The sequence below is a fragment of the Lissotriton helveticus genome, chromosome 4_1, assembly GCF_964261635.1.
Source record: "Lissotriton helveticus chromosome 4_1, aLisHel1.1, whole genome shotgun sequence".
Lineage (NCBI taxonomy): Eukaryota > Metazoa > Chordata > Amphibia > Caudata > Salamandridae > Lissotriton > Lissotriton helveticus.
This window is the reverse complement of record NC_136063.1, coordinates 1,155,767,830-1,155,794,839: the sequence shown is the minus strand read 5'-3', so window position 1 is coordinate 1,155,794,839 and position 27,010 is coordinate 1,155,767,830.

Genomic DNA, 27,010 nt, shown 5'->3' with positions numbered 1-27,010 from the left:
ACCAATGGCCCACCTTGCTGCCCTGAAAAAGAAAGCCAATGCCATCACACACAGCCTGACCTGTCTCAGGAAGATCTTAACAGTGCCTCAACAGTTCCTGTTCTAAAGGTCATGAAAGCCACTCTTCTCCCAGCGCTACACTATGGGTTACAGGTCTTCCTAGAGGCCTTTGTGGCAAGCCTAGACCACACTCAATGCACAGCCTATAAGTGAGTATTTCAACTCCCCAGATACATACAAAGGACCAGACTATAGTTGGAAGTGGGCCTTCCAAGACAATCACTCTCTTGCGAGCCTGACACCCTAACATTTTACATAAGGATCCTAAAAGCACCAGAAAACACTCTTAAAGCATGCCTAAAAGAGACATTTGAGAGCCCTGGGAGTACCTGGCACCGACAAGTCCAAAAAGCTATAACCTCTTTACAAATTGAAGGCACTGCGATAAACTCAGACATTATCCCTTTCACAGCCAGGAAATGGGTCATCAATAGGCAACTGAAACTAACCTCACCTCTGCTGGATACCAGCTCCTTAAAACCCTCAACTATCTTATCTCCCCTTAATGATTCTTACCTACCAGGGAAGTCAAACCACACCTCTCAGAAGATTTAAACAGACGGGTCCGCAGAAATATGTTACTTATGCGCTTGCTAGGCCTACCAGTTGCCAATTATAACCAATGGGCTCCATAAGGAATGGAGGGGGCCTGCAGATTGTGCAAATACAAGAAAGAGTCATGGCTCCACCTTCTGTGCTGTTGTCTCATGCTCAACGCCCCCAGAAAATCTCTCCTTAAACTAATTTATCTTAAGAAGGATATCCACTCAAGCCTGGAGGCATCGTCACTGTGCTTCTCCCACACTGACTCACGAACCCTATCCAGGTGCAGCAATATGTCAAGAAGCTGAAGACCTACTCCGACCACGCCCTGCACCTCCCTATCCTTCCACCTTTGCTAAAAAACTGATAATAGACTGTTTTCACTGAGTGAAACTTCACTTTTGTATCACCTCCTCACCCCTTGGAGGTATCAACATCCGCACTCTGCACTTTATCTATTTTACTCACTGGCTAAAGAAAATCGCACAAGTCGCAGGACTATTAGACTCTGAAACACAGAACATAAGCATGGCCTCCTCATTCACAGTATAACCTTATCTATGTCATGGTTAACAATGGTGCTCTCTTTATGCTTTTAGTAACTGTCTTATTGTAACATTGTTATGGTTTTAACTGACTAAACAATAACGTTTTACTGTATATACGCACTCCTGTATGTCATGGTCTACACTAGGTTTCATTCAGAAATGAAATCCAAAATATCATTGCTGCTAAGCCTATACTTCTCATATATTTCCTACTTAGTCTGCTCAAATAGGTTAAATCTTACTCTGAAAATGAACTTTGCCCTCTCCTGTGCAGGTGCAGCCAATAGGCCACATCCTCCTCAACATAGCATACAGGGCAGCCATTGTAGAAAAGGAATCTTCCTTATTATAGTTTGCATCCGATTACCTACTGCTTCCAATTAATTCTAATTTGTGTTAAAACCGGTTTTTGAGACTATTCGAAATTGGTGACCAGGGGGTACATTTAAAAATAAGAAATACAAATTGAGACTGGGTAATAGGTAATCATTAATACCAGTCACAAAAATTGTGCATCAGTAAGATTCAGTTCTCATTGATATTTTTTTGACTGGAACACAAATATGCATTGGTACTTTGAACATCTGTCCTAAAGTTTTCTGCCTGACCTCTGTTCAACATTTTGTGAATATGGGCAACTCACTTGGGCTCAGAAGCGTGAAGTGCTTTTGCATTCTCAAAACCTCCGAATTCCGTAATCGAACCATTTGAGACCACAAAAGGCCTCTTGGCAGTACAGAAGCCACATTGCAATTCTATACCATGCTACTGAATCGCAGTTTAGTTATGTGACCAAATACCGAATCAGTGTTTGAAAGGGACATGCTTAGGATAAGGGGCATGTAGTGGTAAAATGTAAATGTATGTGTCTTGTAAAGCACACTGCTGCCCTGAGGCATCGTGGCGCTGGGGAACCCGTCCTGGCTATCCCTGTGAGATGGTCCCTACTGGGTATCTCCAAGGTGAAACCAGGCATCCCCTGGCGAATGTGGGGGGCCGTTGTAAAGATGAGGCAAGCTAATGCCCAGAGTTGCCGAGTGTGATCCTGGTTAGAGTAGGCAAGAATTATCAAGTCCGCTGACCCTGGTCCACGACCCTGCTGCGTCGGGAATTGAACCCTGGTCCCAGGCCGTTCTCTGCTTCTGGGTCTGCCGCCTCTAACCAGTGAGCCACACCACTCCACTCTATTCACAAACGGAAAGGGGTTCCCAATGTACTTCTTTCCCTTGTTGTCAAAAATATTTTATATATTAGGCAGTGTTCCAATGGATCACTGCCTACTCTTAAAAACGTGTCTAAAACATTTCTTTTGTTTTTTAAACGATTTCAATTTTCCTATATGGAGAACAGGATGCATTTAAAAAAAATCTTATTGAAAAGCAATTGGAGCCATGTTCTGACCTCAGCAGACCACCATTCCTGCGATGGCTGTGTTTCATAGTGAGCCGATATTTGCGATCTACCACATTTATATTCATAAGGTAGGTCAAAATGTAACCCACTATGAATCAGGGGCCTCATTTATGAAAAGTGACGCATCGCTGCGTGAAAACAGCGATGCGTCACTTTTCATTGCGTCCTCCTTGCGACACCAATGATGCGTCATATTTACAGTATGACGCATCATTGCGCAAGGAGTTACAGATACGCCAGTATTTCTGACGCATCTGTATGGCGCAAAAGTGACGCATTGCTGGAGTGTGTCACAAAACTGACGCAACTCCAGCAATGCGTCCTTTCACATGGGGCAAGCCCCATGTGAAAGGGCCTGCGTTAGTCTTACGTCTGCTGTGAGGCAGGCGTAAGAAATTTACGCATTTGCCTCCTAGAAGTGGCGCAGTGAAATCTTATAGATTTCACTGCATCACTTCTATGACCCTTTCTTGCATCAGAACGCCCCCCTGCATACATTATATCTGGCGCAGGTATAATGTAGCGCAGGGGTTTACAAAGTGACGCATCTACCTAGATGCGTCACTTTGTAAGTATGGTGCAACATGGCACATTTTTTATGCTGCTGGTGCGTCACAAAAAGTGACACACCGGCTGCGTAAAAGTGACGCACGGCCTCATAAATGAGGCCCCAGGTTTTTGTGAATCGATCTATTAGTACTTAGGTCAATTTAAAAAAAAGAGAATGGATTCAGTTATAGTCAGTGAGCAATTTCAACTTTTTTTTACCAAATCAGTTTTTAGTTCATGTAGGCCCTCCTCACACCTAGTCTGATGTAATTTAGTGCTCATGTAAAACTATAATTTTACAAAGAAAACACTGAAAGTATAATTATAAAATCCAAAGCGTTTTGGGAGAATTCCACCAACAGTGGATACAATCTGCAAACAGTAAGTGTTGATAAAATATTAATTTAAATGGAATGATATTTTAACGCCAAGCATACACATACAGCATGTGGCTGTTTATCCTCAACCACATTTTTGTAGTAATTGGTCTAGAGACCTTTGAAAATAAGCCCCAGGTCTTTGCCTTGTTAGAAATTGCTATTCTTGCTATGAAATTGTGAAAGTCTTTCAGTGGAAATGTCCTTTACTGTCACATTTGCATAAATATATGTTTCTGGGGAATAGCAAAGCCAGATATGAGTACACATATTAATAAATTTAATATTTTATGTTTAAATTCAACAAAACAAGATTTGCATCCCTTCTTCGGCATTCCAAAGCTTACAGACAAACTGTGAATAATGCTTAGCAAAATAACATTTCCAAATGCTCCCACTTCCTGTAAGAATGACACACACACATGTACACAAACCCACATACACATATACATCAGTACATTTACAACTGAAAAAAATGTACAATGGCGATCATTCCAAACTGAAAATGTAGACTACTCCATTATCTAGAAGTATGTAGCCTGTGCGATCTCCACATGTAAAAACCACATGCCGTCCCAGTAGAAATATGTGCGCAATTCAATTTAGAAGATAGTTGTGCACAAATTTGTGTCCCATCCTAAGGTCTTCTTTGAGCATGGACAACAGCGAGGAACTGAAACAAAGACAGTTAGGGTCTGATTCACAAAGATAAACATACACTTTTTTTAAATTGTTTTGCTATATACAAAGGGATTTATGAGTTGTTTTAATATAAGTGCAGAGCCTCTGCACATAAGAAGGTAGGTCAGGGCAAACTCTGGGAATCTGCACTGACCTGTGCCCATGGCACAGTGCTGTCACTCTTAGTTATAATCAACACTGGACTGTCTCTATTGCTGCTCAACCTGCATGGTAGACATCGGGACACTTGCGTATCCACTTGGGTGCTCATTCTGGGGCACCACAGCTTTCTCTCACCTGACCTTTGTCTTTGTGGTGCCATGATGGCCTTGGTGTGGTAGCGACACTATGCCATCCTGTAGACTTCCTGGTTTTGCAATCCTTTTTCCTCTAAGGATTAGTCCATCTTCTGTTGCACTCCGTTCTGTTCAAACTCGCCGTAACTGATCGAATGTGTCTCAGGTCGACAGTTTATATTGTCTGGCCACCTCTAGGAAGGACACAGACTTGTTCTGCCTAATAGCGTCAATCAACTTGTGGAGACATGCATCCTTTCTGGTGGCCTGGAAGAAGTTTTGGGGCCTACTCAGTGACGTACACCTCATGTCAGATTTATGAATCCCCGCAATGCCACTTTGCCTGACCCTGAGTGGCTCCATAAGTCTGGAGTAAAGAAATGCAGTGCAAATCTCTGTGTTCCTAGTAAAGGCAGTCCATGGGCATTGCGTGGGTGTTCCCACACAACTTCCATGGTTTTTGATGCATTCTCAGATTTACCAGAGTTGGAAAACCTGGGAATGCGCCGAAAGGATACGACTTCTCGGGAGAGGCATAAAGAGGAGAAATACCTTTGTTTCTATTGATTACTTTCTCTTTCTATGTGCTCTACATTCTGGTGCCCCTTCCTGCACAAAACAATCCTGCATGCAATGTGAGCACCCTTGCACCAAGGTGTAAGGGTGCCTGCATTTGCACTAAGCTGCCGAAAGGGCATCAGCACCAAGGAAAGGGCATGAATGTGCCCTATTTACCTAATAATGGTGAATTTCTACACTTGACCTGTCACACAGTGCATCAGAGCAAGGTGACTTGCTGTGCTGCCCGTGTGACTTTTTCATAAATAGCCCCCTTGGAGTGCCAATGCCATTAGGCATGCCACCAGGGAGACAGGCTGGAAGTACTGTTGTGTTTTACTTGTCTGCTGTGCTGCATCACTGGCTTTAAGCAGTTTTGACTGGAGAAGAAATCTGCATGATTTTCTGATTCATATCTGTAGCATACGTTAAACTGATACTGCTGGAGTTGTCCATCCCACTTTTCTATGCTGGGTGCTGGGTGTGGGCACGTGCCCAGAAATATGTGTATCAGGTCTTTATTGTCCATAACTACTCAGAAGTCCACCCTACTAGGTACAGGTAGAAGTGGGCACTTACCCATTTGATCATGAGGGCTTCTCTCTCAATTTGGGCGTACCTTGTCTTGTCATAGTCTCATCCCTTTGGTTGTTGGTTGGGCACCAGCACTGCATCAAGGCCCTATTAGAACTTGTGTTTATAACTAGTTCATTTTTATACTGCATGATCGAAATATTGTAACTGTAATTGCATTTGTTTAGCGCTTACTCCCCAATGCGAGGTGTCAAAGCACTTTTTGAGAAGCAACAGACTACTCCGGAAACCAAAAGTATTGGTGGTGAATTAGTATAAGGAAGTATGACATTTATTTGAGCTGTGTACATGTGAGTCTCTAAGTTTGATTAAAATAGATAGTGAAGGTATAGAGGAGGGAAGGGTGTATAAAGTGTTTTTTTGGAGATCATAGCAGTAGGAGGAGGATTGGGATGAGTTAAGGAGAGATGGAGGAAGTAAGAGGGAAGAGTCTCTAGAAGTGGATTAGGGAGGGAGATGAGGTATCCAATGAGTCTAGAAGGGATACATGAGAGAAGAGTTTAGAAAGGCTTGATTGACAGATCGAGTAGTAAAAAAGGTATGAGATGATGCAAGGAGGGGCAGAGGAGGGAAGAGTCCACAAAGGGATTTTCTGGAGATCATAGTAGTATAATGGGATTCTGGATGAGTCAGATGGTGGATGTAGAGGATATAGTGAGTGAGGTATAGGATGTGAAATTTGGTAGGGTCCTGGGACATGGCTTCTTTGGAGAGAGAGTGCTGCATTGCGTGCTTGCTGCTATTGAGGTGCGGGATAACACTGGGAGTCTGAAGGCTGGTGGCAGCTGTAGTCTTTGTGGCAGTGGTGAGCACTCACTGTGCTTATAGGGGCCTCAGGGGTACCCTGCTGAATCCACAATCTCGGGTAAAAGGGATGCTGTCAAGGTAGAGCGCGTCTCCAGTGCTGAAGTTACTGCCATGTGCTGTGGGAGCATCTCCTGTGCTGGCCGCGGACCAGTGCAGGCATGAGGGCTCTAGAAGGCCACCTCACTTCAGTAATGCAGGGGGCAGTGCAGGCAGGCGGGACTTGGAGAGGTGGGGTCTGACTTCTTGGGCCAGCCTTCACAATGGGCCACCACTTCGGGGCGCGCACCTCACAGCTTTGAATGGGCACAGCCGGGGAAGGTGAGCACTGCCTCTGGACTTCATAAGGGTATAGTGGTGAGATCTTCATCATCAGAGAAGTGCTAGCATGACTGGGAGCAGGCTTCAGTGGTCATGAGGGCCTGGCAGAGCCAGTTTGCACAAGCAATGCAGGACACGGGCTTCATTAGTAGGGATTCTGCCCCAAGCAGAAGGAAACCCCTTTATTTTTACAGTGTGCTGTGCCTGGACAAGGTTGCATGCTATATCCAGGGAAAGACTAGAACTATCAAGGAGACGACTAGCACCTGCCACTCCACATTGTATATCACTATCCAATTGTAATCCTATTGTTGAAATAAGTAAACATTTGCTCATTTCTTAAAGAGGATTAGTGCATAAAAAACCTATTTTGCCATCCCAAACACAACTAGTGAATTGAAGCATTCAAGAAAGCTAACTACATTGTTACATCATACCTGTATGTCTTTGATGCTAACACATACTTTGAAAGGTGAAAGACAGTTCTCTGAGAATGTTAACAATGCACATTTCTACATTCCCAACTCTGCATGAACAACATTCACTACCCAGCCCCCAGACAACAACAATTTCCTGCTGCAGGATGCCCTTGCATAATGGATATTGCATCCTGTGGCAGAATATTATGCTGAATACTGCTCCAGAAGCATCACAGATTAATGTTACTGGAAAGGGATCAGAGTGTGGGACAGTGCAAGTTTGTGGTGGATCTGTGCAGGAAGAGGATGCAAAATGTTGTTGCATGGCAGCAGTCTACCCCCGTCCCAAAATGCAGCACACATAACAAGAGGAAAAAACAAGAGGAAAAAAGATATTTCTGCTCCTCATTACCCCTCACCTGGGAGGCATACGATTTTGGTGCATTCCCAGGTTTACAAGTCCTTGCAAATGTAGGACTGCATCAAAACCATGAGCGTTGCATGGGAACACCCATGGAATGCTTCCCTTATGCAGAGTAAGGCAACAAAGGGATTTGCAGTGCGTTGCAGTACTTCAGATTTATTGAGCCACTCAGCCACACAAAGTATCTTTTCATGGCTTCATAAATCTGACTTAGAGGCTCGCTTCACACATGTACCACTTTGTGTGGTGTTAACATGATGCAATCATCTCATGAATATGCCCCTAATTGTGCAGTTCTGAGGATGAATATCTGTCAGTATCAAAAAACAGAAATGTAGCTTGCAGCTAATGCTCCCAGAGAGTTAATTATATAAACAAAACAGTATCCCAACTGGTATGATTTGAGGACAGTTAGTGGGGACATGAATACAGCATTATCCAAGAAGGAACAAGGAGACTCAATATGATTTTCACGTGTTCTCAAGGCATCATTTTACTCAACATATTTAAAGGGGATAGGCAAGTGTAATTACAGCTAATAACAGCACTGCAATTTCCAATTGAAGAATAAACAACCCAAAGTTGTACAAGGTGCACGAGTGAAACAAGTGAATAACACTGCGGCGACACAAGTGACAGAGTGATCAGCGTGGGCGGCGCAAGGTGTTGGTGCATAAATATATACAGTGAATTAAAAAGCACAGAGTGGTTTGTAAATGATTTAAAAGGATTATTTTTCATTTGTCATTCTTGGTGAGAACCACTGTGTGAGGGGCGCCTAGGATCTTGCTGATAAGTCGACGGCGTTTCGATCCGTGGAAATTGGGATCATCATCAGGACTAGGAGGGTTGGTCGCAGTGCTGTAGGGGGACAAAGGGCAGGTATCAGGGAAGAATGGCCGCGGGGGAGGGAGAGGGGGGGAGGGAGAAGGAGGGAAACCAGCAGGAGTTATGGCGTGAGCGAGAGCGGAACACTCACCGTATGTCGGGCCCAGAGGGCCGAATTAGGGGAGTCGATCTAGTGGGTCTGTCTCACTAGGTTAGCAGAGTAGTGGGTGCCTGGTCAGTCAACCCGTGCGGTGGTTGCTAAGGAGCCGATCGGTTCTATGTAGGTGCTCCTTGGGCCATGGATCTGGGGATAAAAAGTTGAAGACCCGGTTGTAGAAAGGGAGGGGCATGCTAGTGGAACAGCAAGCAGGGCAAGGGTACCAACTCACCCAATCAAGCGTAGTATCGGAGAAGGAAATTGGGGGGACTCCCAGCGCCGAGTAGTCCGGGGGAGAAGGGTGCCGATCCAAGCGTGATCGGAGGGGAGAGGGGAATCAATCTAGAAACAAGGAAGATTAGTAAGCAATGGGCGCTGTAGATTAGGCGAGCGGTGAAAAGGTAGTCAGGGGCACGAGAGGTGTGCGACATACCTGTCCTCTAGGGCAATGGAACACAAATTGATCACTGTCCGGGCGTGGCTATGGCACCCGTGTGGGTGATACAGAGCTATGTAGGGATTGGGCGAGGGAGCGCGCTCAGTCAGAGTGCGTTCGGGAGCTGGATGGTGAAAGGATGGTGGGAGAGGGGCGGGGTGGTGGGAGGGGAGAAATCCGAGCAAGAGAGTGCTCCGGTTGCTAAGGTATGCTCTGAACTGGGCGCTCGAGAGCAGAGTAATGGTATAGCAGCTGAAGACCGGTGAAGCGGTCAATAGGAGACTCATACCTCAGGCAGAATGGCAGTGTACTTAGCAGTAATGGATATCTAAGTCTGTGGTTTGAGGTGCGATAAGATATCATATATAACATTAACATCTACACATTCAGTTGTCATAATGATTCGACAGATTCTTGCAGTAGTTATACAGAAGGATCAATTAAGACAATAACACATCGTGTGGGGAGGACAGGTTAGAACAGTGGGGGAAACAGATCATTAGGGCATAAAGGGAGGTTAGTGCAGGGATTTCAGATTGTGATAGTCCCGCTCCACTCATCAAGAGTGTTCAATCCACTGTTGACAGAATCGCATAGTGTCATCCACTTACATTCACTTCTGTTCAAGAGGGATCTAATGTCTCCACCCCTGGTGGGAAGTGTCATTTGTTCGATAACTTGCCAAATGATGTCTGTATCCTTGTGGGTTTTGTCTAGGTAATGAGATACCAAAGGAGCTGTGATTACTTTGCAATTGATCCGACTTTTGTGTTGGATAATTCGGTTCTTAACACTCTGGGTGGTCCGGCCAATGAAGATTAATTCACATGGGCATTCAATGGCATAGATCACATTAGTAGATCTGCAGTTCGTGTGATTTTTTAAGGTGTAGCTTCTGTCCTTATATTTGAACACTTTGGTATTGACGGTAAGCTCACATACCGAACAATTCTGGCATTTGTAGTGGCCCAGGACTGGAGGTAGACCCCATGCTGCAGTGATAGTGTGGCGGTCCGTGGTTTTTTCAGGCCAAGTGATGGCGTGTACCAAGTGATTCGACAGGTTATCTCCGCGTTGATATGAGAAAAAGGGTTCCTCTTTGAAGGGAGCAAAAGGACGGAAGATCAACCAGTTCTTCTTAATTATTTTGGCCACTTTGTTGCTGTGGGGCTGAATTTAGAAACAAACGGGATTCTTTTGAGAGGTTTTTTTGGTTGACTGGTAAGCAAGTGTTCTCTGTGACAATACCATGCTCTTTTACGGGCTCTTGACACAAGTCATTTAGGGTATCCTCGAGCGATAAGAATTCTTAGTTAGGATATCGGCCTCTCGAAAGTAGTCATGACGCCACTTGCAGTTTCTCCTGATACGGAGGAATTGCCCAAAGGGCAAACCATCTCTGAGTCCTCTAGGGTGGTAGCTGGTGTATTGAAGTAGCGTGTTCCTTTCTGTGGGCTTGCGGAACAAGCGGGTACCTAATTTGCCCTCCTCAGCATGGATGGTGACATCTAAGAAGGGTAAATCGTTATGTGTACATTCGCATGTGAAGCGGAGATGCTCCTGGGATTGATTAAGCCAATTAATAAAGGATAAGAGAGCTTCTTTTGTGCCATTCCAAAGTAGCAGGACATCGTCTATATATTGACGCCATAGGTTTATGTTGTCCTTGAACGGATTGGTGGATTGTAGGATGATGGTCTTTTCTATATGGTGTACATATAGTATCGGAAAGTTAGGGGCAAAACACGCTCCCAAACTATCCTCAAATCATACCAGTTGGGATACTGTTTTGTTTATATAGTTCTCTACCTCAATCCCAACAAGGTTGACGGGTAATCACTCCAGTGTAATTGTACAAGACCCAGAGAGTTAAGGCAGCCTCTTATTGCCTGGGGCCCGCCCATTGGTGGCATTATGTGTTCAGAGCAGTAAGTACTTTTCACAACTCCGTGCTGTTAAACTTTTGTACGGAATGTTCTCTTTGCTTTTGAACAAATCAATACTTCTACCAGACTTTAGTTTTAAATTTGTGTAAAATCATTGTTGGTGTGCTAAACTGCTGCTACTTGCCCCAAGACCTACGTAACATGAGACACAACTGGAGGTCAGTATCAACACATGACCTATGTTCTAATCTTTCTCCCTTTTGCATTGACAAAACTGCCAAGATTCAATCAGGGTTTATTCCGCAAACTCCTCTAGTTTCTCTGTATTGTTTGGACTCTTTCTGCAGCCTATAATGATCCTTTTTGTTTGATTCCCCTTACTTAGCTATCCATACTTCTATTGCCTATACCAAGTCTGATTCTTTTCTAGACCCATGCCCTTCCTGCATTCTCCCTGTGAACCCAGCTGGTGTCTGCCCAGTTCTTGCTGAACTTTGCAATACATTTGATTTGTCCAGGCGTATTAGAATCATGCCCTGGAAAACAAAAAAACCCACATCTGACCCCCAATATCATAGGCAAACTCCTTACTACCTTTACCCACTAAACCTCTGGAAAAGGATATTAAAAATAAGTTATCTTGCTGTTTAGAATCTAACTCTCATTTAGATCTGTTTCAATCCATTTTTCATCCCATCTCAATGTGGAAAATGCCCTCCTCTCTGTGACTGGTGATCTTAGAATGATACTGAACCAAGGTTGCTCAGCTACGATGGTCTACTAGATCATTCAACTGCAATTAATACTATATCATATTCAACTTGCATTCCCAACTCATTAAGCTAGTTATTTGTGAGCAAGTCCTCAATTGACTATATTATTTCCTGTCCTTCAGAACTCAATCTGCTCTCTTCCATCTCTTTGCTTGTCAGCTGTCTCTGTCACTTGCAGGGTCCTGAAATACTCCTCATTAAATCTTAGTTTCTTTTACATATTTATTTTCCACTGGTATCCCAAGTTCATTCATATGGGCTTGGGATCATCTTATAAGATGATGACACTCACATCATCATCTCCATCTCAGACAATTCTTCTGTCAATTAAAATGGGTTTTACTTCTGTGTGTACTCAGTGGTCATCTGGATGAAAGTGGTTTGCCGTAAGCTTAGCAGCAATAAAACCAAAGTCCTTTTGCAGGCTATGCTCTCTGTGATCTTCTATTTGGTAGCTTTTGATCAGGCCCCTACCCTTGCCCCCTTTCAATTTGCCAACAACCTAGAATTTGGATTGACCACAACCAAAACGTTTACTCACAAGTTAGCCAGATTGTTGCCATCTGTTTCTCTGTCTTCAAAATGTTGGGGGATAAAAAGTGTTTTCCCTTTCTTTCTCTATCCACAACTAAAACTGCCATTTAAGTTAGGTCACTTCCTGGCTAAACTATGTAGCCTCTCTTTTCTTTGAAATTTCATCCTATCTTCTTTGCCACCTGGAGATTTTTCAGAATGCCATGGCCGACTTGATCCTTAATCTTCCTACTCACACATCCTCCTCATTTTATAATAAGAAGTTACAATGGATCTCTGTCCACCAAAGGTCAGTGTTAGACCTGTCAGTCTTGGGATGGTCTTCCCCCCAAATTTTTGCCTACTAACCTCCTCCTTGTAGACAATCCTTTTTTTGGCCTTACGACTCTGAGCACTTTACCACTGCTGACCAGTGCTAAAGTGATGTGCTTCTCCCATAAACGTATTCACAATTAGCATATCTAATTCATCTATACGTCCCTAGTAGAGTTCACTATATGTGCCTAGGGCATGTAAATTAAATGGTACTAGAGGGCATGCAGCACTGACTGTCCGACCCACACAAGTACCACTTTAAACTTTCTCACGACTGCCCTGTTGACTTGGTATTTAAAAGCTTTTGTCAAGCCTTCAATTCCCCTTTTATTACATATGTTACCCCTCAGGTAGGACTTAGCTAGGGTGCTGTGTAATCCAAAGGTAGGACATGTACTTTTAAGTTCTGCATATCCTGTAAGTGAAAAACACCAAAATTAATTTCTGACTACTGTGAGGCCTACCCCTTTTAAAGATTAACATTGGAAATTCCTTATTCCACTTATAAGCTGTAATTCCTGATTGAGAAGGAGTAGATCTGTCATCTTTCATATCACTGGAATAGTCATGATAAATCCTCTTTACTGGTAGAATTTATCATTCCCCTTTTAAAAAGGGCACTGTTAAAAAGATGCTTGTGTATACTTTATTATGTATGGTTATTATTAATACTTTTACAAAATGAGCAAAAAAGAGTCTCCATGTTAAACAATGCAGATCACTTCAAATTAAAAACAAGCTAGGAATAAATGCATAAAATCGAGTGATTTTCTAGGGTCTTCAAGTGCAAGCAGCATTGTTGTTACAGTAAACAGGTATTGGAGGATGAAAGATTATCTCAAACGGTCCTTCAAATGGGCTGTCCATATTATAATTTAACTAGATATGATAAAAATTAGAAGTGATACTTTTACATATAACTGTTCTTTTAAACGATGCAAATCTTGGATTTAGCAAGTTGTTATTTGAGGGACTGAACTTCCTTAGTGGCCGTTCAGGGTCCTGAACCTGCTGTATGCGAGATGAATACATTTAGTTAAACAGATATTTAGGGCCGTGTTTTCTGGATTTTATGCCACTAGCATGCTCTTCCGCCAATAACAGACTCCTAATGTTTCCACTCGGGCCTTAGTTGTAATTTGTTCAAGTCCATCATCACTGGGCAAATGCATAATACATGCTCCAAGGATTTGCCTGAAGTGCCACAGCCACTGCATTTAATTTCCTCTGATGGACGCCGCCAGTGGGCTAAATGTTTTAAAAAGTGCCACTCACCAAGTCTGAGCACCATGAATCTTAGTTTTATGTGAAAAGAACATATGCAAGCAAGATATGAAGAAGAGGAAGCCAGCTGATGAGAGTTAGTTACTGCCCATGCGATCTTACGGTTGGCTACAATTGCTATGTCTGCCAAATAGGAACAGATTTGGATTCATTTTTTTATACTTAATTTAAACATTTTTCACTTGGGTTTAGGTCCCAAAATTCATTTGCGGACAGTTGAAACATAAAGTCATTAGAAATTCGGTGGTGTGACACGTCTGGTCCACTGGAACGGATGTCTGTCCATAGCAGGGGCTCCAGAGAGTCGACTCTAGTCTGTCTCAGCTTGTGGCATAGGTTAAGGAAAGCAGCAGCACTTAGTGTTTGATAGTTGAGCAGGCCAAGCTCCAATCAGAACTAGGCTGCAGATGAGATTTTTGGCAGCCACAGGACAGTTTTCTAGATCTTCGTTACGTGTTTGTTCAGTGTGGTACTGAGCTCACCCAAGAGAATTTCAGATCCGTTGGATGAGGTAGGAGCTATCATAGCTCACGTAACTTCCAGCATTGGAGCTAGACTTGGTCCTTTTGGCTTTTTTAAAAAGTTGGATTAGCTGACTTGAAGTGTCATGGCTTTCTCTGGTGCTTAACAAAGGTGCCCTTAGCATCATTGTGGATCCCCAGGTACTTTTATGTCTGTTCTACTGTGATCTGAGATTATTTTATGACCAGCCGCTTCTGCAGTACCTTTTCCTGCCAAATGTGACCTTCTGTTTCTTCTTTAGGTTAACCTTCACATTATTCTTGATTGTGTAGCTGTATATTTAATTTATTAGCTGTTGCAACCCGACCCTCATGAGGCTAAAGAGAGCAAGGTCATCAGCATTTAGGAGGTTGCTAATCTGCGCATTGCCAATCTTTGGAGGGTGTCAGTATACTGTGTTGAGTTCCAGCGGAAGGTCAGCCATAAACAAGTTGAAAAGCAGGGGAGCTAGCACACATTACTGCTTAACTCCCAGTGGCATGGGGATTTTTCTTAATTCTTGTGAGCCGTCTCCCCCACTTGACTTGAAACCAGGAATTAGTATACAACTGGATGATTAACTTCAGAAGTCTAGATTGAATTCAGCATTTTGTTACCTTATCCCAAAGTGCCTCCCTCAGCCCACAATCAAAGGCTGCTTTAAAATTCACAAAGCAACAGTGTAGTAATGTGTAACCCTCGGAGGGGTTCGCGTAGCAATGTAACGTGGAACTCTGCAAAGTTGTAAAAAAACTCAGCCGCACTACACAGAGTGCCGCGAGCGTGCAGAGTTACATGTTCTGCCCGTTCGCGGGACGTTTCTGCCGTAATGCAACGCGGATTGGATGATCAGGGGGAATATCATGCAAACTGCACTACGAGGTCACGCATGAGCTTCGCCATCTTGTTTTCTTCTCTCTGTTATGGTGCTGGGGCCTATTTCAATCCTGCCTTAATCTTTTCAATCCTTCGTTCTCAAAACTTTTTTTGTGATCCTTATTATTTATTATCTTTCCCTGTGTATTCTTAAGTGTATATTTTGTGTGTTTTTCTATCTTTTAGGTGTTTTTTGTGTGTTTTGTACTGTTTTCATATATTACTTGCTTTCTGATATAGTTTACTTCCTTTATTCATCTCCTACCTTAATTTCTTACTTTTTACATTTTATTTTGCACTCCCCGCCCCCCCCAGCATCATGGCAGAGAGTTCGACATGGGTAAAGAGGAGCCGCCTTCCTTGCGGAAGGTGGCTCCCAGCAGTGGTGCAGCCCGGGCCTTTTTTTTAGAGGTTGAGGTGGCAGCAATTGTTTCTTTTTGTGCAGAGCCACCTCCCCTCTAACCGGGCACAGGCGGCAGGTCTGGGTCCGGGTACAGGTTCCGGGAGCGTCACCAGCAGTGGGTGAGGATACGCCGGGCAGTGTATCGCTGCTCTGGGGTCCGGCAAACCCATAAACAACTGACGCACTGGTGGTCCGATATTCTGGACCAAGAACAGAACCTCCTGGACCTTCTAGGTGTTGAGGTAGCGGGGCTTGGTGAATAGCTCATTATAATTATTTTTGTGTGTTCTATGGTATAGCGAATATAATTTTTTTCCCAAACAGCAAGAATGCTGCTGCTCACTTGTAGGTAATAACAAACGCAAAATGCCCCCAAAGGACACATTCATACAACAATTCAAATATGTTTTGTGTCACTTGCATGAACACTTATTTGGAGTAACCATAGGGACTAAATGACAATCACAATTTATCAAAAAATCAATTTTTAATCTTTTTTACTTATTGTAGCACTTTTCACAACTGAATAAATGTCTGGCAACAGAATACTACCAATCTTAGTAATATGACATCAGATGGTAGTAAAGAACACTTTTTGCAATAGATATGGACAATCAATTTAACCATACAAATGTGAGTAAAACACAATCTGTTGTTAAATTACAGTCAAAAATACATTGAATCTTTATGCAAAAATAGTCTTAAGCGTCGACGTTTCGGTCCCCCGGTGGTCTAGTAGATCTTTGGGACCATCTTCAGGACAGAACAGTTGCACAAAAACATGTGTATTAAAAATCAGATCTAATCATCATGTGGAGAAACAAGCCAGCTTTCTGAACTTTGAATCGGGTGTCCCGGGACTGAGCGCCGCAACTCCTGCCTTTTCAAGCTGCAGTGTGATGTAGCATAACATGTCCAGTTTGGCTTGTTTCTCCACATGATGATTAGATCTGATTTTTAATACACATGTTTTTGTGCAACTGTTCTGTCCTGAAGATGGTCCCAAGGATCTACTAGACCACCGGGGGACCGAAACGTCGACGCTTAACACTATTTTTGCATAAAGATTCAATGTATTTTTGACTGTAATTTAACAACAGATTGTGTTTTACTCACATTTGTATGGTTAAATTGATTGTCCATATCTATTGCAAAAAGTGTTCTTTACTACCATCTAATGTCATATTACTAAGATTGGTAGTATTCTGTTGCCAGACATTTATTCAGTTGTGAAAAGTGCTACAATAAGTAAAAAAGATTAAAAATTGATTTTTTGATAAATTGTGATTGTCATTTAGTCCCTATGGTTACTCCAAATAAGTGTTCATGCAAGTGACACAAAAAATATTTGAATTGTTGTATGAATGTGTCCTTTGGGGGCATTTTGCGTTTGTTATTAACGATACCCAGTCCCCGGGGGAATATTGTGTGCTCTGTTGTGGTACTATTCACATGTAGGTAAGTTACATTTAAAAATCTTATATTCTGTCAAGCGATAGTTATTCTAGTTAGGTGCTTGTGCTACCTAATCGTACTTGTTTGCAAATTTGCGCTCGATTGGGCTGATTATGTAAGAGAACTTAAGTTAGGTAATTCAGCCTAGAGGGACTTCTTTCCTTTGTCCTGTCATTAAGACAGTGGTAGTTAGTTAGTTACTTAGTAATATATCAGCCCATGTCCTCTCACTTCAGTCCTTGACTCCTCAGTAAAACCTTTTCTGTAGTTCATATAGTGATTGAATAGCAATCAACCAATTTGGTGTAGTTATATGCAATATGCACGCGTCCATCTATACATTTAAAAGTAAATGCAGACTTAGTGAATTGGCACGTCAAAGGGGGTTGAGATGATTGCGAATGGAATCGGAACTTCAAAGTACTTTTTTTGCAATTCATTCCAAAGTCTTTGGAATAGGTGGGCTAGGTAGGTTTAGGATTCAGGAACCAGAATTTAACCGTGGAATAAAAAAGATAGGATGGACTGCAACCTCGATACTAGTCTACTACTAGTCAAACTGATTTAGCAAAGGTCATTGTTATTGCAATTGCGGTTTCCTGTCAAAAAATACTTTTGGAGCAATAATTTAATATTTATTCAACACCAATCATTTTTTGTCTCTTTCATTATGTCTTGCATGATCATTATCATCCAGGGAAGAGAAGACAGGGTCTTCTGAGACGGGAGCGGGAACTGGAGATGCCTCCCAGGGCCAAGAACACTCATCAGATGCTTTTCTGGCCCCAGTAAGTCCTCCTATTAATATTAATTCATATTTCCATAACTTTTACCACTCCTTATTTTGAGGTATTATTTCAGTTTCCTAATTTTATTTTTTCCAAAATCCTCTTAGATCCATCTGTTTCTCAATTATATTTATATTTATAGTATCTTTTTTTTCTTTACCTCAAACTGCCTTCGACTCTGTATAAGTCTGTCTGTACCTTGCATTCTTCTGGTTTTTCAGTCAGCTTTCGTTCTCCCCTTGCTTATTTTGTGGACTGCCTAATGGTGGTACTGTAAGACGCAGAAAAAACATTCGTCCTTACTAGTACTAGTACTACTATGTTGTGCAGATTGCATGCCCAAGTAAGGTATTCTATACATGTTTGTTGAGATGAAAACGCGTTATTTTACTTTCTCATGCTCAATCAGTAAATGATGGTCACCTTGGACACTTCAAAGTTGTGTCTTCTTCTATTCTAGGCCTAGTATTATTAGCATCAGTTGATGGTGAACTGATTACCATGCACCATGGCTGGAAGAAAGTATGAGGCGGAGGAGGACAGCACCATTACATTTTCCAACCAAGAAGACCATATGCCCGATTGTCCACCCAGTTGGCCACCCTTTCTTTTCCAAAACTCAGATTTACCAATAGCTCCAGCCACTGAGTTCAGTCCTTTCGGTTTTCCTCTTCTTGAGAAGTTTTTCAAAACTTGCCACCAAGAAAATGCCCAACAGGATTTTGTTTTTTTTAATAGGACATACTGTCTACTCTAGTCGTCTGTACCCGAATTGTAGTGATGTGTGTGCTGTATGTATTACAATTTCAATCTTGCTAGTGAAAAAAAGAAATAGGGGGTGGTGTATATGGCATCTAAAAAATGTGTAATGTTATTTCTAGGCATACCGACCACCAGTGCCGGGGCCAGCGGGGAAGGTGACAACTGCCAGGGGGAGCATTTGCAGCAGCTGCAGGGTGTGAGCCAGCAGCAGTGGCTGGTGGTGGTAAGTCAGATTCCTTGCTTATTGACAATCAACATTATACACTTGCTGCAAGGGTGAACACTGTGCACTCAACTGTTGAGACTAAGTTGTGAACAGTTGAAGAAGACACCCTTTACTTGGCATTAGCATTAGCGGTAATTGAGTAACTAATGGGCTCTTCTCTTAAACTTAGCAGAGAACGTTTTATGAAGAAGACTACGAGTCAGACCTTGATGGGTTTATGGAAAATGGAAAGAAGGATGGAAGGAGGAAGGATGGGTGACATGTAATAAATGATTGGCAGAGAAGGATGCGTGGGTGAAGGGTGCCCGAAATGCATATAGGTGAGCGATAGGATGCATGGGTGGTTAAAGGATGGGTAAAAGATGAAAGATAGGAAGCCTGCCTGGGAGGGTGAAACTGTATGGGTGAAAGGTACCCTCCGGGGGGTTTGATGGGTCAAACCTAAAGGTAAGGATGGTTGCATGGGTGGTTAAATGAGAAATGTATGTTGGTGAAGGGTTTGTTGAGAATAATAGCCATGTTTGGATGGATGGATGCCTGGATGGTATTCAAACATAGGTGAAGACTGGATGTACAGATTGTAAAAGAAAATTAAACTGTGTTGGAGTAGCAAAGCCAAGGGTGAAGAAAAAAACAAATGCTAGAAGAACAATGCAATGATAAATGGAAAAATCGCTGGGAAGAAAAATAAACAAGTAATGCTTTTTTTCTCAATGTTTTTGATTCAAAGGTTTGAGGTTGTATTTCAGACTACTAAATTGACTCAAAGTTGTTTACAAGCACATTATGTATATTATGTGTCTACCCATCCTTCATCAATCACCTACCTTCGACTCCAAGGCCCACTCTCTCCTTACCCATGTCATAATTTCGACAGTGTCAGCCATGGGTGGCCTATCGGCTGCATGGTTACAATAGTAGAACCTCACATCATTTGACGGTGTGCTGTATATCATCATTCATATTAGTAATCATATCATCTGCCTTGTTGTTGTAATCAGAGTGATAGTAAAATTAAGCATTTGCTATTGATTTAACAGAGTATGGCCATAATATAAAAATAAATAATTGTGTTGTACAGCTGCCCTACCTGCAGACAGTTGTAAAGTAGTACAAGTCTGTAACACAAGTATGTCTGTCTAGGGTGCAAGCTGAGCTGGCATGCCTACAAGATTAATTTAGCTAAACAAGACAGAGAAGAAGAATACTTGTCCATAACTGCCAAGGTTTCAAATTTCTATGTGTGACATGTTCATAATTTCAGTGCAAAAATGAGTGACATTTCATCGACTATGAGTGACACTTTCTCACGATCAAAATCAAACAATGAAGATGAGGCAACATATATAAATTTCCCAAATTAAACCCATTTGAGCAAGGAGAAACTCTAAAAAGATCTTAAAACTGGTGCAAAGCATCAAAAATTGAAGGTCACTTAGGTGTGCATGCATGAGGAGCTTGGCTTCTAAGCACCTGCACCAGTGCCCCCCAGGATCTCCAGCCCTCCGTGTGTTCTGGGGCACTCTCTCCACCCTATTGTGGCTCTCTCACGCACCAGGGGGACACCCAGGATGCAGACACACTTTAGAACACATGTAGGGTAAGATCTGTAGCCCTTCCTGGCCTCAGAGTTGCTCCGTCTGCCCTACCATGCCTCTTACACTTGGAAGAGGACGCCCAGGCTGAAGGCACAGGTGCAGCCTTGTGCTACAGGTGTGAATGTGCTTCTAAGCACCGCATAACACCGACCCCCAGGACCTGTGGCCCTTGCCGAATCGAATCCCAGTTGTGCAAATCAATGAACAACATGCCAATATTGAGCAAATGAGTCTGAAACCTTTACACTGACATGAAACTGTAAAACTATAATGGTCCACATTGTTCAAATATAGCATTACTGAGATACCGGGATGTGAATGCCTTCTCATAGAACATATTACTTGTATCATCTATACCGCACTCCAAATGTGATATTTTAACATTATTTCACAAAATTGAAAATGTCTATGTAAACCAGTTAAGTGTATACAATGAGAGAATGATGTAGAAGAGATGGTCTGTAGGGAAGGGTCAGAGGCTGAGCCTCTCAACAAATGTAAGTACGGATTACGAGAGCTGTACCTCTAGTGCTTACAGTCTGATGCTAGAACAATCCAGGTGCTCATCGAGACCGGCCAGAGAGGCACAGACAGAACTCTGCTTATGGGCACCTAATACTCGATGCATATTGTGCTCTCTGATGTCCTATGCAGGACTTCTGAGCAACAGTACTGTACACGCCCGGCACCCACTGACTGCAGACTGCTGCCTGCTCACGCGTGTCCTTAAAATGAATTATTTAACAACACTCTAGGGTGCATTGCACCCATAAAACACTGACTAGAGACTTACTTCAACATAGAACTTATGAGGGTGGCTCACGCAAGACTCCGAATCACGAGAATTCGGTTATCCCTCGAGGCTCCTTGGTGACTGAGTCTAGGCAGTGACAGAGTCCTGGCAGCCGCATTGCAACGTCACTTCGTTTCCCTGACCAGGCACTGTTGTGACATTTCACTCTGGGTCACTGACACTGAGTTCCCGCCGGTGACCTCTCTGGGCTGGCCAACAACGCGGTTTTATTTGTGCCGCTCAACTACGCACGAAGATAGCCGTGCAGCAGCACGCCATGGTGGTGAGGTCTCCCACTCGATTTGAGTGGGCCGCCGCTTCTGCCTCACAGTATGTGCTCGCTTACACTACTTCCTCTGGACTTGACGCAGACTGACAGCAAGACCTGACCAAGTTAGCGTCACATCTGGATTGTAGCCGCTGTGTCAGCCAGTTACAGCATCGTGCTGAGGGTGGCCCCCCTCCCCCGTAATTAATTGCAATGGTGTGTGTCAAATGGCAGGAAATTACAGCGCCAGCACCGAGGATTATAACAGTTACATTGTAGCCGCCTACCGAGCTGCCGTGCTCTTATTCAGCAAGGAGCTGGGAGCAGCCATGATTAACTATTTATGAACTAGAGGAGCTGCTGGCACTGGCTGCAGGCAGCAAGTATCTCGGACTTGAGTCAGGAGCAACAGGAGTAGTGCACAGGCGCCTCCGGTGGCGCCAGCTGGTGAGTCGGCAAAATTTGTGACAATGCATTTCAGTGCACTGAAATGGGTGAATGTCACACCCGATGCGTGATACTTGGCAGGCATGCTTGTCTACTCCATAGTGCACAATGCCTGTACTCTAATCTCATCCAAATCTTAGGGCGCGAGGAATCGAGGATACCACAAATGTTATGTACTGCTGGTGCTACTGTGCCACTATATAATACTTTTTGTGTTACTGTTTTGCTAAGAGTACTGGTTATAATTTGTCTTTTATCTTTCTTGATATAGCTACTCCTGTCAATCTAACATCTGACAGGTGGGAGAGAGCAGCCAGGACCTGACAAAGGAAGCTGAAGGCCATAAGGGACAATTATCGGTGGCTAGTGGTCCAGGAGGAGGAAGAGGAGGAAGCTGCAGCCTCCAATGCCACGGGCACCAGCCAGACCCCAGTAGTCCCTCCGGTGGTATGGTACCATGGTCTAGCAGCCACTCACTACCACTCTTCTTCTTTTACTGCTACTACCCCCTTGATAGTGACAATTAGAGTATTTCAGAGCTGCATGATCCTTAGGACGGCACACCTTGAAAGCCGCATAGTTGAGCTTTTTGACAGCCTAGAGAAGAAAATCCAACTCCTAGCCTGCAGCTAGGCATCTTTCTTGCCCCTTATTTTGTGTTTTGTTTGGTGGGTGGGACCTGTTGGGGAGAGGGTGGGATGTGGGAGTTGAAAAAATTGGATTGGGGTTTTACGGACAGTTGAACAATTTGGATTTTGGACTCTTGGTGGACATTGGTTGGGGCTATGGAGGGGGTGGGTCAGGCGTTGTGGGCTTTTCTAGTTTTATATTTGTTAGGGGAATACATTTTTAGTTTTACAATACATATGATGTCAATCTTTTTTCGGGGGGTTACTCTTTTAATTCAGGCTGTTTCCTTTGCAGCAAGGCAATAGGCAGCTTTTTAAAATCTGCTTATATAGTGTAACACACCAACAGATAGATGTGGTACCCTCACTTGTCCTACTACTCTCTCCTCCTAGTCTATGTAGTCTGCAACCATATATTAAACCATATGGACTCAGAAGGGGTTTGGGTGTGTGAAATAATTAATTTTCATAGTAGGTAGATTACTGTATCTTTGATCAATGCCCCACACTTCTTCTCTTAGCTGTGATTGACTAGGCAAAGCAATAGCTGCATGGTGATGGTTTAGTTTCCCAAGGTGTCAAGGTGGTAGTAGTAGAAGACAAAAGCAGTTGAAGAAAGAAAATGAGACAGTCACCTGAGGGAGAGTAGAGACCGACTAGTAGAAGTACAGTACACAAGAAGAAGACTGCCAAACAAGAAACCATGATAAGCAATGTTAAAGTAAAATAAAACAGAGTGGTAGGCAAGCCTAGTACAAGTTACAAGCTGAAATCGACTCAAGCTATGAAGTGGACAAGCGTAACCTTTAGTGCTGGAAGGAGGATAATGCTGGCAATTATTTCTGATGGATTATGTTCCTCTGGAAAAAAATCTAATATTGAATACTAATATATATATTGCCAGTTCGGACTATATACACTTTGAGTAGAAGAAGATGCTCACCCTGCCTTGAGTTGGTGTTCCTTTCACCACATCTGCCCCAGCAAGTGTGTGATCAATTAATGGTGTAAATGTAATTTATAATCAAGAGAGAATGGATCACTTGTACCTGTGTGACCAGGGTCAGGTATGTTGACCATTTCAATAAAACCCTCATTCATGTTCATAGGTGGTCGGGCAGCATATCTTGATTGTCCGCCTAATTTCTTTAACGTGACAGCATAATTATTGGGCTTGTGGTATGCTAACCTCCACCCGGAGCTAGACCAACTGGTGATACAGTAGTGATCAGTTATAAATATAGTGCTCAGGTGAGGTGAATTAAAATTGCTACGTCTGTCAACTGAACAAACTTTATTCAGTTAGAAATGTGGAAAGGGAAAAATAGAGTGGTGCGTGTGGAGACGAAGTTACTGGTCTCGCGCCCTTACATGTCTATGTGATAGGTCGACATGTTTCAGCCCTAGTGTGCCCGTTCGGGTCAGGGAGCTTTCTGCAGGACCAGTGGTAATGTAAGGTAGCTGCATTGGCAGCCTTTAGGAGATAGGTATTTGACTTACCCCTCTTCTTTTATTGCTATTGGTCAATTAGTATCTATCATTGTGGGAGAGAAAGAGGAAAAGATATTGTAGTAGTACACCTTCAGCGCAATACATTTTGATGACACTCTTATTCATGATTCTCTCAAATTAATATTATGCTTTGTGGTGAAAGGAAAAACACTTACTGTGAGTTTAAAGAAACTATTTTTAAAGAAAACAAGACATGAATATGGATCATTTTACACACTCATATCTTAAAATTTAACAGATTAGCAGATACTGTTAGGGCAGAAAATGCTGGTTTCGGTCAGGTGAAGCATGCTTTTTGGCAAAAATTGGCCGCACAGGTAATGATAATTGTTTAAACATATCGATGGATTGCCCTTATGTTGGTTTAATCCTCGCATTAGCAACTGTGTGTCAAGGAATGACTATGTGTTAAGAAATGACTGTTGTGATATACTCAAGTCCATGCCTCAGAGTATGTGCTATTTCAGGTTACAACAGGTACTCGTATTTGTCTGCTGTTTAATTTAGTCATAAGTGCACGAGTATCGCAGCGTCTGTGGTTGAGAGGACACGGGAGAGCGCGATGATTTAATAATGAATGCTTAGAGGTTACACAAAGTTTCACTATTCGTGCATATTACGTAAATACCCTGGGGGACCCTATTATGGGCTTCCTCGGGAAGCCGGCAGGCAAATTAACCTGCTGTGAGGCCAGCAAAGGCTTACGAACTTTCAGTAATTTTTTGAACTTCAGGCACTACACATACCAGAGTGCTTAGGGGCGACCCGGAGGAGAGGCTAGCGGTGTGCGGTCCATTGCTGTTTTTTTTTTGCAGTTCTATATAGTTGTTGATGAAAGATACAGTCATAATCATATGATTTGCAAACTCTATTTCCAAAACGGGATGAAAAAGAAATAAAGAAATAAATGGAGGTCAAGTGCAGAAATAAAGATCAAAATGAAGTGTGTTGCCAAAATAACATAAAAAAAGGAAAACGTTGAAGTGAAAAGTAGTGTCAAGAGCATTAGACATGCTGCATTCTGGTAACACTATTGCCCACCATGTGATTCATACTGTGAGTCGACCGTGCATAGATACATATGCCACATGTGGTCAACAACAACTGCTGTGACGTACCTTGAGTTTACACGAATTCATGCATATCTGCAAACAAAAGCAACTACAATAAATCCCATGTGCCATTCATAATCTCAGTGTGTACCTGACACTAGCTTTTAAACTTACCACTACGGTTTATGAATGCAGGTTTCGGATTCTGCGTAAAAACAAAAGAGTAGATGAACAAACACAAAAGAGTCCCTACTGAAAACACCCGTGAACTGCATATGAAAAAAGCGTCTTACCAGGTGGCAAAGAATACACGCTCCAATTCTACAAAAGAGCAAGGCATTTGTTTAACGCAAGCCCATAGGCTGACAAATACCAGTTTCCAAAAGAAAACAATAATGTATGATGTCTGAGGGGCACCCTACAGATCAGCCTTGCTTCTGCATTCTGCACAATCTGTTGTCTGTGAACCAAATATGCTGGGAGCCCAATGTACAGACTATTTGCATAGTCTATATTGGAAGGTAACCAAGGCATGTGTAATGATCCTAAGGTTTTCAGGTGTCCACAGTCATCTGCGAGGAGTCGGTGGTTGGAGCCCAGACACAGGATAGCGCTGAACGTGACCAGCTACATCAGCAACATGATAAGTAACAGCCAAGGACTGAGTACAATGGGGGGTAGGGACTAATGTTGCTCCTGTCCAACCAATCCTCAGTGCACACCCACACTGTGTGCGGATCTATTTCCAGATACATAGGTAACTGGGGGTATAAACACTCTTTAGCTGTTGAATACATATAAAGACATATAATGGTGATGTCACTGACTTGGAATTTAGCACATCAAAATAATCAACTTTAAAGAAAATGTACCATTCATGAGTCTCCAAACTATGGGCTACATGAACAAGCATAGGGGCATATTGACTTGATAGGCGGCAGGGTGTTGCATTGGCCTCCTTGACTCAGCACCACACTCAGCCAAATTGGCAACACCTGGCAGCATCTAATTAACAACAATATGATTCAGCCTCATGAACCTCCCTGTTCTGGAGCAAAAGTTAGGAGGCCAGGCCACCATTGTAAGATGCATCTCTGTGTTTCCAAAGTAACAAAGTATGTTGCGAGTCTTTGTGGCATAAACACATGCATCGCCACTCCATTGTAAATATGCACCCTTGTGTCTAAAAGTTGCATATTCCATATTGTCCAAAATTAGAATACTGGATAGTAAATATGATGTTCAACTATGAGCAGAAGGGATATGCATTCAAATGTACAGTGCAAGGACTCTACATATCAGGAATGGCAAATCAAGAACATCTACCTGTCACATCATGGGGTACATCACATCAACCCTGATCTAACATGATTGCCCTACTCATGCCCCAATAACAATCATGTGGCATTTCCAACAGCAAGGTGGGGTGTCATGTAATCTACACCTCTAAAACTAGATTATAAAAAAACACATAAACTTGAATGAGTAGGGGTGACTCAACCACAATACTGTGTACAGACATATACATCAGATCAAATCCGCATTGACAAGAATGTGATACAACATGAACCCTGTCACTACTGAACATAGGATACAACTGGTGCAGCATGTGTGAAGATACTGGCCCCTCACATTTGGCATACTGGGAAACTGTAAAAAATCATTTACAACTCAAATGTTACATTAGTGATGTTGTATGATGATTTACTATTCCGCATGTAATAGGTGTAGTTTAAAAAAAATAGGAATTGGACATTGTCATGCAGTCTGCTTGTAAACTGCTTTAATGCATGACCATACTAGAGGTACACATATAGCATCTCCCCAATACATTGAAGAGGGAGAAACATCACCTCCTGTGCCACTCTTCAATGATGAAGATAAAGCCATCTCAATGATC